At 46.4% G+C, this 17491-nt stretch overlaps 1 long non-coding RNA gene across 6 annotated transcripts in view; it reads left to right on the forward strand.

Moving 5' to 3' along the window:
* LOC135252164 (uncharacterized) overlaps window positions 1–14021 on the forward strand; it is an 88757-nt gene extending 74736 nt beyond the window's left edge. For 3 of the 6 annotated variants that reach the window (XR_010329325.1, XR_010329330.1, XR_010329328.1), the window contains 3 exons: window positions 7559–7993; window positions 8143–8212; window positions 8447–11189. This is a non-coding gene — a long non-coding RNA (uncharacterized LOC135252164). Of the gene's footprint in view, window positions 1–1766; window positions 2188–2347; window positions 2408–7558; window positions 7994–8142; window positions 8213–8446; window positions 11190–13297 lie in introns of those variants that run through there. The other 3 variants (XR_010329327.1, XR_010329326.1, XR_010329329.1) reach the window with 3 other exon arrangements.
* Window positions 14022–17491: the final 3470 nt, after the last annotated feature.

Raw genomic sequence — 17491 nt, forward strand, 5'->3', positions numbered from 1 at the left:
GAGTTACTGAGACACGGAGACTAAGGTGTGGTTCCTCCTCAGTTACTGAGACACTGAGAGTAAGCTGTGGTTCCTCCTCAATAACTGAGACACAGAGTAAGCTGTGGTTCCTCCTCATTCACTGAGACACTGAGGCTAAGCTGTGGTTCCTCCTCAGTCACTGAGCCACTGAGACTAAGCTGTGGTTCCTCCTTGGTTACTGAGCCACTGAAGCTAAGCTGTGGTTCTTCCTTGGTTACTGAGCCACTGAAGCTAAGCTGTCAGTCCCTCTATAGAACAGTAAGGCTATTGCCAGCTCATTAGCAGAGTCCTCATTAAACACAAACACAGGAAACAGTGCTAATCCAACTACGCAGTAATATTTCCCTGGATCTGGAAACACTGTCCTCTTTATTTTCATTGGAGCAGATGTTTGGCTGCACTGTAATGACAGCAACCACAGTTTGAGCACTGTATGATTACAGAGTAAAATTAGAGAATGGGTCGGTGGAACAGGAGTGGTAATTGAGGGTTGGTTTCAGGTCTGACCAGACTAACTGACAGAAACTATTTGCTTGTAGAAAGAGCCTGGAAGCTTCCTCCTGATAACTGACTACCATAGACGCACAAGCCCAACAGATTCATTTGCAGAGCAGAATGTGTGCGTGTGCGTGTGTGTGTGTGAGTGTGTGCGCGTGTGTTCATGTGGACATTAAAGAAAAAATAGAGGTTGACAGACGTGTGGTGGGGGTGGGTGGGGGGTTGGCATTTTTTCCCCTTTAATTTTTTTCATTTTTGAGGACAAATTTTATGATGTAAATACTGTACATATGCCTCTTGTTTAGGATCAAATTTGAGAAAATATTAAAGTACGTTCATTCACCATAAATGCATTATAACTAATGTTCTCACTAAAGAATGAAATTAAATATAGGCTTTAAAATGGACATAAAAAACTAAGGGGGATATGCCCTCCGTGTCCTTTATGGTAGTTATGTGCCGCTTGAGGCTAAGGGAGATAATTGTTCATTTTTTGGATGCCTGCTGCTGGCATGTTTCCTATGATATTACTGTTACCCCTCTCTCGTATTCTATAAGATGCTCATTTAAAGGGAAAGTAATCAGCAGTACAACCCAACAACATAAAACTTCAGATGTTCTCAGAAATGATGTGTTGGAGTTCAATCCACTTTTTAAAGTGGACTTTTTAAACTGAGAACCATTTTCCATGCGTGGCACGGTGTGCGGTCCCACACGCATGTGACAGGTAGCACCAGGTGACAGGTAGCACACGTTTATATTCCGTTCTGCGGTCGTCCTCTGCTGAGATCCTCTCCTGGGCTGTCCTTCACAGAGCTGACTGTCCAATCACACGACTGACTGAGCACCTGGCACACAGCCGACAGCCAACAATGCATTGCTCTGGAACAAACACCCTCCCTCCTCAGATAGAGAGGGAGACAGAGAGGGAGAAGGGGAGAGAGGGAGAGAGAGGGAGACAGAGAGAGGGAGAGAGAGGGAGAAGGGGAGAGAGGGAGAGAGAGGGAGACAGAGAGGGAGAAGGGGAGTGAGGGAAACAGAGGGAGAAGCGGGAGAGAAGGAGACAGAGAGGGAGAAGGGGAGAGAGGGAGAGAGAGGGAGACAGAGAGGGAGAAGGGGAGAGAGGGAGAGAGAGGGAGACAGAGAGGGAGAAGGGGAGAGAGGGAGAGAAAGGGAAACAGAGAGGGAGAAGGGGAGAGAGGGAGAGAAAGGGAGACAGAGAGGGAGAAGGGGAGAGAGGGAGAGAGTGGGAGACAAAGTGCTTGAGTTTTCGCCACTGACCTCCACTTGTCTGTCTCTTCAGCATTAACCCGAACCCTTCACTTTTCCACCTCTCTTTTCTTCCAGGGGAATCATAAACGGTCTCAGCTAAATAAACAAGCCCTCATTAATGCGCTGCTCTCATTTACAGAAGACAAAATGACCTGCCAGACTTGATTTGTACAGCATTGGATTTTTTGTTGATCATCAAGAAGAATTCTAAGGGAAAAGCAGGACTCCAAAGACTCTGTATGATTAAAAAATTAAAACATGTCAAGGCCTTTTCACCTTTTAAATCATTTTCTATTACCAAATATGTTTTCAGAATTTTATGGCCCACACTTGGAGATATACTGTAGCTGGTGTCCAGAGGGGTACACTTATGACTGATGCTGCTGCTAAGCTGTGGTTTGTTTTCCACTTCCAGTCTCCATTCAGATCTGTGGTTGTGTTTCTTGTACAATGAGATTTTTCTCTGAGATAAATCACTTATTTGGCTTGCCAATGGCTGCCTGTAAACTATTTCCTGAATAACAACTTTAATATCAAAATATTATTCCATTTGCAGAGTTGTTCTTTGATTTGTATCAGGAAGACGTTTCTGTTCCAAAAGAGTGTTTCTGAAGAGGTGAGATGCATTTCTTCCTCACAGGAAATGTTGCTTCCTCTTTCTGGGGTTTCATGCTGCAGGATTTTCAACCCTCGACTTCCCATTAAAACACTAATGAAGCAGAAAAACAAACGCAACCCATAAAAAGGTGTGGGGGGTTTTCTGTTCAAATGTTTCCGGAATTAAATTCATTTCATATCCCAACAGGATAATCAAACCCCACAGCAACCCACACACACCACATACTGCACCCTAACCCACACACACCACATACTGCACCCTAACCCTAATGCACACACACCACATACTGCACCCTAACCCTAACCCACACACACCACATACTGCACCCTAACCCTAATGCACACACACCACATACTGCACCCTAACCCTAATGCACACACACCACATACTGCACCCTAACCCTAACCCACACACACCACATACTGCACCCTAACCATAATGCACACACACCACATACTGTACCCTAACCCTAACCCACACACACCACATACTGCACCCTAACCCTAATGCACACACACCACATACTGCACCCTAACCCTAATGCACACACACCACATACTGCACCCTAACCCTAATGCACACACACCACATACTGTACCCTAACCCTAATGCACACACACCACATAGTGTACCCTAACCCACACACACCACATACTGTACTCTAACCCTAATGCACACACACCACATAATGTACCCTAACCCACACACACCACATACTGTACCCTAACACACATACACCACATACTGTACCCTAATGCACACACACCACATACTGTACTCTAACCCACACACCACATACTGTACCCTAACCCTAACCCACACACACCACATACTGTACCCTAACCCACACACACCACATACTGTACCCTAACCCATACACACCACATACTGTACCCTAACCCTAACCCACACACACCACATACTGTACCCTAACCCACATACACCACATACTGTACCCTAACCCTAACGCACACACACACCACATACTGTACCCTAACACACACACCACATACTGTACCCTAACCCAAACACACCACATACTGTACCCTAACCCTAACCCACACACACCACATACTCACATACTGTACCCTAACCCTAACACACACACACACCACATACTGTACCCTAACACACCACATACTGTACCCTAACCCTAACCCAAACACACCACATACAGTACCCTAACCCTAACGCACACACACCACATACTGTACCCTAACCCTAACGCACACACACCACATACTGCACCCTAACACACACACACCACATACTGTACCCTAACACACACACACCACATACTGTACCCTAACCCTAACCCACACACACCACATTCTGTACCCTAACGCACACACACCACATACTGTACCCTAACCCACACACACCACATACTGTACCCTAACCCACACACACCACATACTGCACCCTAACCCACACACACCACATACTGCACCCAAACCCTAACCACCACACAATACTGACCCAACCACACACACCACATACTGTACCCTAACACACACCAACACATACTGTACCTAACCCTACACACACACATACTGACCCTAACCACACACCATACACACCACACTACTGTACCCTAACCCACACACACACATACTGACCCTAACCACACCACACACATACTGTACCCTAAACCACACAACACACAAACACACTATACCCTAACCCACACACCACATACTGACCTAACCCAACACACCACATACTGCACCCTAACCCACACACACCACATACTGGACCCTAACAAAAACACACCACATACTGTACCCTAACCCTCACGCACACACACCACATACTGTACCCTAACCCTAACCCACACACACCACATACTGTACCCTAACCCTAACGCACACACACCACATACTGTACCCTAACCCTAACCCACACACACCACATACTGTACCCTAACCCTAACGCACACACACACCACATACTGTACCCTAACACACACACACACCACATACTGTACCCTAACCCTAATGCACACACACCACATACTGTACCCTAACCCTCACGCACACACACCACATACTGTACCCTAATCCTAATTTACACACCACATACTGTACCCTAACCCACACACACCACATACTGTACCCTAACCCTCATGCACACACACCACATACTGTACCCTAATCCTAACCTACACACCACATACTGTACCCTAACCCACACACACCACATACTGTACCCTAACCCTAACCCACACACACCACATACTGTACCCTAATGCACACACACCACATACTGCACCCTAACCCACACACACCACATACTGTACCCTAACCCTAACCCACACACACCACATACTGTACCCTAACCCACACACACCACATACTGTACCCTAACCCTAACACACACACACTACATACTGTACCCTAACCCTAACCCACACACACCACATACTGTACATTACATTACATTACATTACATTCATTTGGCAGACGCTTTTATCCAAAGCGACGTAAAGTGCATTTCATGGTCATAGACAACTGCTAAACACAGGTTCAGTAAGATACAATACTTATTTTGTACAGCTATTTCTAGCCAAGAACACAGTTTAGTTCACACAGTGAACACTATTCAGACCTAACCTCTGCAAAGCCAACTAGGCAGAAGAATAAGCTACAGTATTAGGACAAATACAAATTACCAAAAAGTACTGGGATGGGGCAACATGTAACAAGTGTCATGAAAAAAGGGGGGGGCGGGGATTTAGGGTGAAATATACAGCGTGGTGGTGGTTAGTCTAGGTATAGTCTGAAGAGATGAGTCTTCAGGCCACGGCAGAAGATCGGTAGTGAGGGGGAGGTTCGGAGAGGGACGGGGAGTTCGTTCCACCACTGGGGACCTAGGGTGGAGAAGCTCTGTGATCCCTTTGGGCGGGTGGGAGGGGTTACAAGGCGCCCTGCTGACGCAGAGTGGAGTGGTTGAGCAGGCACATAGAATCGAGTCATGTCCTGCAAGTAGATAGGGGCTGTCCTGTTGGCAGCAGTGTAGGCAAGGGTCAGGGCTTTGAACCGGATCCTGTCAGCGACTGGTAGCCAGTGGAGTGATCGCAGCAGAGGAGTGACGTGGGAGAATTTTGGAAGGTTGTAGATGAGTCGGGCAGCGGCATTCTGTACCCTAACCCGAACCCACACACACCACATACTGTACCCTAACCCTAACACACACACACCTAACCCACACACTCATACAGTACCTTAACCCTACCCTACACACAACACATACTGTATCCACTTACAGCACAGCCTCTTTTCCTCAGTGGATATAGATTCTTACATTTTCAGTGTGTCAGCAATTTCCAATAGTCTGATAAATCACTTCTGAACAATAAAAAGAAATTGTGCTCTTGGACTGTTAGTCCAACCCATGGTTGTATTTTCGGGTCAGGTAGCCAGGTTGAACTCACTTCCTGTGTAAGTCACGTAGCCTCATAGAACCCACTTCCTGTGTAAGTCAAGTAGCCTCATAGAACCCATGTCCTGTGTAAGTCAAGTAGCCTCATAGAACCCACTTCCTGTGTAAGTCAAGTAGCCTCATAGAACCCACGTCCTGTGTAAGTCAAGTAGCCTGGCAGAACCCACTTCCTGTGTAAGTCAAGTAGCCTCATAGAACCCACGTCCTGTGTAAGTCAAGTAGCCTCATAGAACCCACGTCCTGTGTAAGTCAAGTAGCCTGGCAGAACCCACTTCCTGTGTAAGTCAAGTAGCCTCATAGAACCCACGTCCTGTGTAAGTCAAGTAGCCTCATAGAACCCACTTCCTGTGTAAGTCAAGTAGCCTCATAGAACCCACGTCCTGTGTAAGTCAAGTAGCCTCATAGAACCCACTTCCTGTGTAAGTCAAGTAGCCTCATAGAACCACGTCTGTGTAGTCAAGTAGCCTCATAGAACCCACTTCCTGTGTAAGTCAAGTAGCCTCATAGAACCCACGTCCTGTGTAAGTCAAGTAGCCTCATAGAACCCACTTCCTGTGTAAGTCAAGTAGCCTCATAGAACCCACGTCCTGTGTAAGTCAAGTAGCTCATAGACCCACGTCTGTGTAAGTCAAGTAGCCTCATAGAACCCACTTCCTGTGTAAGTCAAGTAGCCTCATAGAACCCACGTCCTGTGTAAGTCAAGTAGCCTCATAGAACCCACGTCCTGTGTAAGTCAAGTAGCCTGGCAGAACCCACTTCCTGTGTAAGTCAAGTAGCCTCATAGAACCCACGTCCTGTGTAAGTCAAGTAGCCTGGCAGAACCCACTTCATGTGTAAGTCAGGTGGCCTGGTAGAATCCACTTCCTGTGTAAGTCAGGTAGTCTGGTAGAACTCATCGCTCTAGTGCTTCTCTGGATCTGAATATGCTGTTGACAGAATCTGTAAGAGCGGGAGTTTTATAAGAGACAGACAGACAGAGTCTGTAAGAGCGAGAGTTTTATAAGAGACAGCAGACAGACAGTCTGTAAGAGCGGGAGTTTTATAATAGACAGACAGACTGTCTGTAAGAGCGGGAGTTTTATAAGAGACAGCAGATAGACTGTCTGTAAGAGTGGGAGTTTTATAAGAGACAGCAGACAGAGTCTGTTAGAGCGGGAGTTTTATTGAGACAGCGCACCGGTCAAGAAGGGGACATGCCCGGGAATCACTTAGCACCGTCTCTGAGGGAAGCGCCAGACCACTGTCAGGAAAAGAGCTGCCAGTCCCGCTGTTCTTTGATTCTGAGTCTATGCAAAGCAAAGCCAGCTGAGAGCTGAGATTATCACCTTTAAAAAACAGAGGAATGCGTTTCTGAATGAACTGTTATTCACATTTTATAATGAATCATAATCTCCCCAACACTGCTTTGAAATGGTCTCCTACTCATTGATATGCATCTTGCTTCCTTCTTTCTTCTAAAGACAGGTTCCCATGATGCTTTGTGTTTGCAGGAAGTGTCATTAATAATGTGCTTTTTTCTGGTCTTTAATATAGACCTGAAGGATGCTGGGAAATTGCTGGCAGATTTCTTCTTTGTTGTTGCTTCATTCTTCTCCACCTTCAAAGAGCAGTCTCTTGTAATTCTCTGTAGATTTAGTGTGAAAATATAAATGTGGTGTTACTATTCTTTTGAATTTTCTGAAGTTTTGTTTTCTTTTTGTCTGGCAGCCAGCATGGGGACTGAAGAGCTGCTGTGCAGTCTCCTGGGAGTGAGAGAAAAACAATCTGCACATTTACAGAGTGCACTGCATGCCAAACATTTCCCAACCAGTTCAGCTTGTGAGCATCCCCGCCTCATGGATCCACCATTTCATCTGCACAGGCTGTGCTTTTCAGCCCAGCTCTCACTGTCTGTGCCAGTCTGCGGAGCTGCAGCTCTCACAGTTTGCGCCCGTCTTCGCAGCTGCAGCTCTCACCGTCTGCGTCCGTCTGCGCAGCTGCAACTCTCACCGTCTGCGTCCGTCTGCGCAGCTGCAGATCTCAACACCTGCGTCCGTCTGCGCAGCTGCAACTCTCACCATCTGCGCCCGTATGCGCAGCTGCAACTCTCACCATCTGCGCCCGTATGCGCAGCACAGCTGTGTCTTCATACAGATGTTTTTGGTGGGACATGAGATCATTTTCCAAGGTTTAGTGTCAGCAACTTCAGCTGTTATGTGGGATAAGCCTTTATGCTGTTTTCTGCAATGTTGTGGTTAAAGTTTTGAACCTTAACTGTTGTCTTATTAAACTGTTTCTTTTTCTGTCCAAAGGACTTCACGGCAGCGAGTTACCAGGAAACATGAGAAGACCCTGCCTTTCCCCAGGAGACACTGGGTTATGGTAATGGCTGGCTATTGATCTGGAACTGAAACACACATTAGAATGAATTATGCATGCAGAATTCAAATTCGAAGTCAAATGGAGCTTTATTGGCATGACAATATAAACACAACATCATTCACAGTTACCAATCAATTCAGGCTTCACAGCACAATGAGGCAGTAGTGGATTGGACGGTTTGTGTCTGTGGCTGTTTGCGCTCCCTGACCAGCGCATTCTTCTCTCCTGATTAAGAGTCTCCAGCAGGCTCCCGCTCGGTGACAGAAAGGCGGCTGGACTGTTTAAGGGCAGATGAGGCCGGGATGTGCTGCGATGAGCAGACAGAGTGTCCTGCCCGGGATCCAGCGGAATGAACAGAATGAGGAATGATAGATTTGTGTGGGAGAGAAGCAGGAAAAGCAGGCCGTCCCTTCATCCTGTTGTTTTTGGAGGAATACCGGGTGTGCCTCTGGTGCGTAGCAGAACCCAAAAGCGAAGAAGCACGCACCGTCGGATGTGAGCCAGCTCCGGGCTCTTTCAGTGACCCCAGAGCACGAGCGCTCCAGGATCTGAGGACACAACGGATAGCCAAGCTCACTCAACGGGCCCCACGTGTGAAAGCGCCTCACTCAGCAAATTAAACACTGAGTTCTTTTTCTCTGTTCTTCTTTTTCCCTCCAAACTTCTGCCACCGCAGGCCGCCACTTTCGGCTCGGCTAATCGCTGCTTTATCAGAGGGAGAGAGGCGTGTCCATATTAATTAGACACACAAAACTCTCCTGCCGTGAGCCTCTGCATGCAGTCAGACCCCCAGGGAAGACGGAAGGGCTTATTTTAGGCCTAATGACCAGGAGGAAATCAAGGAAAAATACAGAGGAATGAAGTCATTCTGACCTTTTAACAAATCCAGCATGTGGCCGCGGTGGAGAGCGAGCGGTGATCCGCTGCACTCCCTCCCTGGTGGTCCCAGAGCATCCGCACTGGCGCACGGCAGGGCCGGGGAAACAGAGAAAGTGAGCGCAGGACAGATACCATGTTTCCATCTTTCTGCTTCCTGTCTGCACCACTTCACCTGCTCTCTGCTTCCTGCTTCCTGTCTCCACCACTTCACCTGCTCTCTGCTTCCTGCTTCCTGTCTCCACCACTTCACCTGCTCTCTGCTTCCTGTCTCCACCACTTCATCTCTCTGCTTCCTGCCTGCACCACTTCACCTGCTCTCTGCTTCCTGTCTGCACTACTTCACCTGCTCTCTGCTTCCTGTCTCCACCACTTCACCTGATCTCTGCTTCCTGTCTTCACCACTTCACCTGCTCTCCTCCTCCGCTCTTCTCCTCTCCTCTCTGCTCTGATTCTCTGCAGGATGTGGAAGAGCCTGCTGCACTGACCTGCTCATGGGTTAGGTGAGGAGTGTTATATCCTCCTGCAGAGCTGGCAGGACTTGCTTTATCCTCTACCTGTACCTGTGCTCAGCTGGGGGGGAGTCACATGTAGCTCTTATTACTGGAGGAAATGGGGAAACAGTCTATGTGCCCCCCCCCCAAATCCCCCCCCCCAGGTTTCCGTGTTGAATGAGCAGCAGAAGATTTATGCCTGAGTGCCACAGAACAGCTTTGGCTGGATTTGGAGCCGTTTACCGTGTCAGAGGGGCTGAAGCCTGCGGTCTGATGGATAAGCCTGAGTAGAAGGGAAGTCTACAGTTACAGGAGCTGTTGCATATTTTATATTTTATTTAGCATCACATGCCGTATTTGGCCCCGTGGGGACTCTGGTTCAGGTAGCCGAACCCCCACATGGAAGAAGAGGGGGGGATAACAGGCTGGTTTCCTCTCTTCCTCTTCCTCTGCCCCAGATGTGCTTATGAAGCTCTGCTAATAAACAGACACACAGGCTGACTCTGTGCTGTGACTGCTCAGACTGTAATGTAGGGATCATTGTACTGAGCGTGCCCGTGTCTAAGTGTGCTGGAGTTATTCAATCAAACACAGTCTGATGTTTATATTTTACTGTGATTTTCAGTAGCTACCTTATATAAACATTGGCAGCCACACTGGTTGCTCTGCTGCTCATTTATGAGTCTGTATGTCCGTCTGTGTCTGTCTGTCAGTCAGTTGGTATGTTTGTCTGTCTGTCTGTCGATCAGTCTGTATGTCCATCTGTGTATCTGTCTGTCTGTCTGTCTGTATGTCCATCTGTGTGTCTGTCTGTCTGTCTGTCTATTGGTCATTCTGTTTGTCTATCTGTGTCAGTCAGTCGGATGTCTGCTGCCTCAGTGAGGCACACTGATGTGACAGGGGGAAATGTGAACATTAAATGAGACATTTTATTGGCCTTTTTTAGGAGCTGGTTTCCTTTGGGGAGCAGCAATAACAGAAACCTCTCCAAATTCGGAAAATATTTTTCAACATCTGCCACAAAACCCAAATTGGAGTAATGGTTTGAGTTTAAATTGATTTCTAAAAATGATGCTCCATTAGAGGTTGAAAATCTTGGGGGATTTATTATGATTGAATCTGAGAAAAAAATCCATTTCAGGGGGATTGGAGGAGAGAGAATTGAGGCTGGCCCTTATTGGGTCAGACGTGTTTAACTGTACTGTTCATTTAGGAAAGCTGTATATTGATTCATTGGGAAAGACGAGGCTGAAAGTTGAAAGTGATTATTCTTCTCAAGGTGAACTCGTTAAAGCCGTTTATTGCACTGACATGATGAAGGAGGAGCGGATTAATTTTCCAGATGTATGTGATGTGATGTGCGGTGAGAATGTGGCAGTGTGTTCGCTCAGGTGGACCAGGCCAGTGTTCAGGTGGGGAACACCTGGAGTTCAGGTGTTCCTCAGCCTCCTTGCTCCTGGTGGCACTTACACAGGCCTGAGTGCACGTGCTCAGTGTATTTAAAGAGTCATTTACACTGTAGGAGAGCATATACATCAGCTCCACAGAGAAATACACTGTAGGAGAGCATGTACATCAGCTCCACAGAGAAATACACTGTAGGAGAGCATGTACATCAGCTCCACAGAGAAATACACTGTAGGAGAGCATATACATCAGCTCCATATACACTGACTGTTAGAGAGTGTATCTGTTAGATCACACAGAGATACACTGTTAGAGAGTGTATCTGTTAGATCACACAGAGATACACTGTTAGGGAGTGTATCTGTTAGATCACTCAGAGGGATACACTGTTAGGGAATGTATCTGTTGGATATCAGAGAGGGATACACTGTTAGAGAGTGTATCTGTTAGATCACACAGAGAGGGATACATTGTTAGGGAGTGTATCTGTTAGATCACACAGAGATACACTGTTAGAGAGTGTATCTGTTAGACATCAGAGAGGGATACACTGTTAGAGAGTGTATCGGTTAGATCACACAGATAGATGCACCATTACCAGGGAAACTGGGAGAATCTGAGCCTCGCTGTCCAGTTGCAGGTTTCCCAGCAATTTCTTCACCTGAGATGGAGCGTAAATCCTGGAATTTCAGCTCAGAAACATGGGATTGCTTGCCTGAGTGAGAGAGAGGGGTGCGGGAGAGAGCACCCTGCTCTTATCCTTTCAAGACCCCCTTGTCCCAGCAGCCTCTCTTGCAAAGAGGGGGCGACATAGCTCAGGAGGTAAGACCGATTGTCTGGCAGTCGGAGGGTTACCGGTTCAAACCCCGCCCTGGGCATGTCGAAGTGTCCTTGAGCAAGACACCTAACCCCTAACCCCTAACTGCTCTGGCGAATGAGAGGCATCAATTGTAAAGCGCTTTGGATAAAAGCGCTATATAAATGCAGTCCGTTTACCATTTACCAAAGCTTCCCCAGCTTTAAATTAAATTAAAAAAAAAAATTATGTCAGTCTGGCACTGTTTTGGCTGACTCACGGCTGAGCTTCTCTGCATAGGAGAGTCTCCTGTCTGCCCTGCTGCCCTTTCTCAGCTGAGAGGCACCAGCACAAGCCTTCAGGTTGGGGTGTTATGATATGTAGCTGGGGGGGGGGGTTAGGGTTAGGGTTGGGGGGGTGGGGTTTATGATGTGTAGTTGGGGGGGTTGCTTTCTGGAATCTCCCTCTCCCCAAAACCCGCAATCTCCTTTCATGCTTTGTGACGGGGGCAGTTTTTCTCCACCTGTACCGGGGGTGTTGGGCTGGAAATATTTACTCTACCAACCCCCACCCCCCCCCGTATTGTGTCTCCCACAAATATGTTCAGGTTTTTGGAGAGGGCTGCTGAACTCTACGGCAGACTCTGAGGGTAATATCACACAGATTGGCTCTCTGCAGGGTGGGTGGGGGGGCAGGGGCAGCTGGGGTGGGGGGCTTTGATCCCCCCTCAGTATAAATGTGGCTCCCATAGGAAGTAACAGGAACCCCCCCCCCCTCCCCCCCCGCTATGGCCGCGGGCAGGAGGAGCGGTTTCCTGCACTTTTTAAATCTTCTGCACAAACACAGTCGGATGGAGAAATTTCATATCAGCAGAGTTCTCCTGGCAAATATAACAGAAGACATGTTTCCTATTGAAAGTGGGGGTGTTGGGAGGTGCAGAGGAGGTTTAGCATGATAAGCATACATTTTTGTCCCAAACCCTCCTAACCTTAAACCTACCTCTAACTCTCACCCAAGCCCTAACCCTAACCCTAACCCTAACTCTCACCCAAGCCCTTCCTGGAAAGTGTAAAATAATACTGGGCATGATGGCTGGAGTGGATTTAGGGACAGGAGAATGAGAGACCAACAGCCCATCGAAAGCCTGAACTCTCTGGAGAATTACAACAATCTTCATATTCCTAATGCTCAAGTTTGGTGACCAAGAATAAAAAATAAAATGAACACATTTGGGCAGATCATGATTACTTGGGCAGCTATGTTTATTGGCTGTTCTCTTTAATTATCTGCTGTCATCTGTGCATAGTTGCTCTGTTAACATGTAAGACATAAGAGTGCCGATACAGTGCTGCACAGCTCACACATGCTTGCTTAGCCTTTATAGAGCTGTGTGGAGTCCCTGAGCAGAGAGAGGCGCCAGGCCACTGAGATTTTGCAGTGACACCATGTTCTTCTGCCCTGCTGCTGTTTTTCGCCGTTATGGATTGTTTACCTGTGGCCTTCTCTCTACAGGAATAGACACACAGGGCAAACCTCCCAGAATGCTTTGCTGCGGGGTCCGGTTTCCCCGGCGGGGTCTCGCTGCCTCGGCAGGGGTGATGGGATCTCCACAGCAGGTCATCCCAAGATTTATCCGGTGCACTTTGATGACATCACTGCAGTTGGGTTCCCTGCCAAAGAAAATGGTGCCTCCTGACCAATGAGGAGAGAAATAGTGCCTCCTGACCAATGAGGAGAGAGATGGCCGTCTCTGAGCGCTCTGGCAGGTGCCCTACATCAACATCACCCCAGATCCTGTGTTGGAATGCGCTGATGTCAGCGGACCAGAACCCCAAATCCCGATGGGGCTAGCCCATCCGCCACGGTCCCGCGGCAGGGGCGGGCTGGGAACGTCCTTTATTCCTTTATTCCTCCCTTCATTTTCTCACTTGATTGACAGGCCACTGAGGCCTAGTTCAAAAAAGCCATAAATCTCAGTGTCAATAATGTAGCACACAGTGGAAGTGATGTAATATTATTAGACTGCAGCGCATTCGACTGCACACAGTACAGTCTAACAAATCATCGCTTCCATCCCATGAATCCCGATGGAACTGAAGAACACAGAATTTCAGCATGTAGAAATTTCATGAAGTAAACGTCTGTGGTCCACAGGGAGTACAAAATTATATTTGAATGATGCTGGCTTTACTCAGTCTTGGCTGCGTAAGTGGTCAAAATAAAATTGCCAGTCAAATCCTTTTCCAGTCTGTGTTTAAAAAGCTGCTGGACTGACCATATCTGTGCTGCTCTGTGTGGAACAGATCCTGAACTTTTTATTTCTGTTGCACTGAGCATTACTGCAGAATTCAGTTCAATCCCACCACTCTTTCATTAATTCTTTTGTCCTTTTTTACCTCATAATTCCTTAAGTAACATAATCCAGAAGAATAAATCAAACAATCTTTCATGAGAAGCAAAATACGTTTTAATAAGCTGCTTGAAAATTGTGACAAAAAATTAGATTCTTAATTTCTGCAACGTGACTTTGCATAACCTAACTTTGCCATCTACCAATTTTTAAAATTTGTATTTATATAGAAGGCTGTGGGTGAATAAGTATTCACCCAGAATGTTCCATGCTCAAAACATCAACCTTCATGTGCTGCTGGAGAACGCATCTTTCACACACAGACACTGCTTACATCACTGTTTAGTTTAACACACTCGCCCATATATATATATATATACACAGGACGGAGTGTAGCACAGTGGGTAAGGAACTGGGCTTGTAACCGAAAGGTCGCAGGTTCGATTCCTGGGTAGGGCACTGCCGTTGTACCCTTGAGCAAGGTACTTAACCGAAATTGCTTCAGTATATATCCAGCTGTATAAATGGATACAATGTAAAAAGTTGTGTACGTCGCTCTGGATAAGAGCGTCTGCTAAATGCCTGTAATGTAATGTAATGTAATATATATATATATATATATATATCCACATGCATATATACACTCAGTGGCCACTTTATTAGGTAAACCTGCTTGTTGCTGTAATGCAGCATGCTACTCCAAACTGCTGATTAAGTGTCTGCAGCTGAATATTGCAAAAGCATGCAGACATGATGAATAGGGTTCATTGCTGTTTGACCAAAGATTAGAATGATCTAAGTGACTTTGACCATGGTGTGGTTGTTGGTGGCAGAATTGGTGGTTTCAGCATCTCAGAAAAAGCTTCCCTCCTGAGGGTTTCACACAGTCTCCAGAGTACACAGAGGATGGCGCGCTAAACAAAAAACATCCAGTGAGTGGCAGTTCTGTGGGTGAAGACAGCTTGTGAATGAGAGGCCAGAGGAGAATGGGCAGATTCAAGCAAACAGGAAGGCCACAAAAGCTCAAATTACAGCCGTTTACACCAGCAGTGTGCTGAAGGGCATCTCTGAATGCACAAGGCATCGGAACTTGATGCAGAAGGGCTACCGCAGCAGAAGACCACCCCAGGTTCCACTCCTGTCAGCTAAAGACAGGAAGATTGGCCACAGTGAGCATGTGATCATCAAGCCTGGACGACTGATGATTGAGAGAACTCTGCCGGGTCTGCTGGTGGCAGGGTCAGCAGATGGCAGGGTCAGAATTTGGCGCAAACAGCATGAATCCATAGATCCAGCCTGCCTTGTGTCAACAGTGCAGGCTGCTGCTGCTGGTGTAATGGTGTGAGCAATGTTTTATTGGCACACATAAGGCCCCTTATTACCAATTGAGCATCATTTGAATTCCACAGTATACCTAAGCATTGCTGCTGACCATGTGCCTCCCTTTATGGCCACAGTCTATCCAAACGGTTGCTTCCAGCTGGATGTCCCATGTCACAAAGCACGCATCATCACAACCTGGTTCCACTAACATGGCACTGAATTCAGTTTACTCCAATGGCCTGCACAGTCCCCAGATCTCAAATCCAACAGAGCTGAAGAGGTGGAATGGGAGGTTTGAATGTGTGGCTGAAAAATCAGCAGGAACTGCATGATGCTATCGAGTCAGTAAGGACCAAAGGAATGTTTACAGCACCTTGTTGAATCTGTGCTGCAAAGAATCCAGGCTGGGGGCTAAGGGGGTCCTACTTGGGACTAAATGGGTGTACCTAATAAAGTGGCCACTAACTACAGGATAACGTTTTCTGCAAACTGCAAAAAGGCGACTGCTGAATCATGCAAAAAATACCACGAGAGCATGTATGTTATTCAGTGGGAAGGAAACCTGATCATTTTCAAATTTCTATATAAAATACCTGAATTAAGCCACCCAGCCAGCATGGACCAATAAGCTCTTTAGTATGGATTTCCAGTTGCATACCCCAACTGCAAAAATGTATAATCTTTAAAAATACAAAATGTCTATTTGATTTTGCTTTAGAGATACTTTTAGCCACTTATTTTTAGAGGCATAGACATCTATTGAATGGAATTAAGTTAAAAAAAAAAAAAAAACAATTGACAGGAACCTGAAATCTCAGATAGTTTAATAACTGAAATTTAAGGAGCAGGATTGAGGAAATGGCTTAAATGTGGTATTTATATATGCAAGCAACTGAAAATTTATGTTTTTCTGCCTAAGGCCAGTGTTTCAGCATTTTTAAAATACTTTTACCTGGTTTATAAGGAACCTGTCTGGCTCCTTTTCGGTGGTATTCCCTGTAGGAATTGTCTGTTCCCTGTAGGAATTCTTTATTCCCTGTCTGTTTTCAGAACTGCATGGAATTACAAGAAAGAATGAGAGTTTTTCTCGCGTCCAAGACAAACAGCGCAGTCTTTGGCAGGTCGCAGATGTTGGGCGCCGGTGAGCTGTGCTGAGCTGCTGGAGAGGCATTAACACATGGAAATGTTATGCTGCTCTCACTGCGCCTATTAACTCACACAACAATGTGCAGGAAAGAATCTGCTTCAAATGGAGCGAGCCTCAGTGAGGGGAGAGCGAGCAGTTATGAGTCTCCTCACACACACTGACCGGCTCCAAAAATACATCTATAAAAGAAAATCCCTTCAGATTAGAGAGTGGTCTGAGCTGGGCTTTTAAAAAGGAGTTACCATAGTTACCATTATTGTGTTCTAACATTTACAGTCCTACCATGATCTCATTATAATAATAATTATTATTATTATTAGTAGTAGTAGTAGTATTATTACTGATGCTGTTGTTGTTATATTACTCTGAGTTAAGATAATGTGGCTCTTTATGTGTGTTATATACTTCAATTTTCTTATCTTGCTTTGAACTTACATATTTATCCGTGTCAAATTAAACAACTGCTGCAGAATGAGAATAGGGGTTTCTTCTTCTTTTTCTTCTTCTAGGAATGCTGGGATATTGCCAACCTTGGATAAGATTTTTAAAAATGTGATAACAGAAAGCAGGACAGACTGAAAGAATCAGATCAAGTGAACCAGAACAGCTTGACCTTCATTAAAGGAGAATTACATTTCATCGAGGACTTTGTTCTTTTTTTAACAGAACCGTTTGTCTCTCCTCTGATTGGTTTCTCTCAGCTGAGCAGGTGGGGTCTGCTGGGGACTCCCAGAGACCTTGGGTTTGGCTTTGCTGCTCCTTGATCAAAGTCAGAATCCTTCTCGCTGTAGTGCTCTGAGTGCCAGAGATTCGACGCCGTTAAAGGCAAACTGACAGAAACGTTAAACCCGCCTGCAGAAACGCCCCAGTCCGACAGCTCTATAGC

Source organism: Anguilla rostrata, chromosome 4, assembly GCF_018555375.3.
Source record: "Anguilla rostrata isolate EN2019 chromosome 4, ASM1855537v3, whole genome shotgun sequence".
Taxonomy (NCBI): domain Eukaryota; kingdom Metazoa; phylum Chordata; class Actinopteri; order Anguilliformes; family Anguillidae; genus Anguilla; species Anguilla rostrata.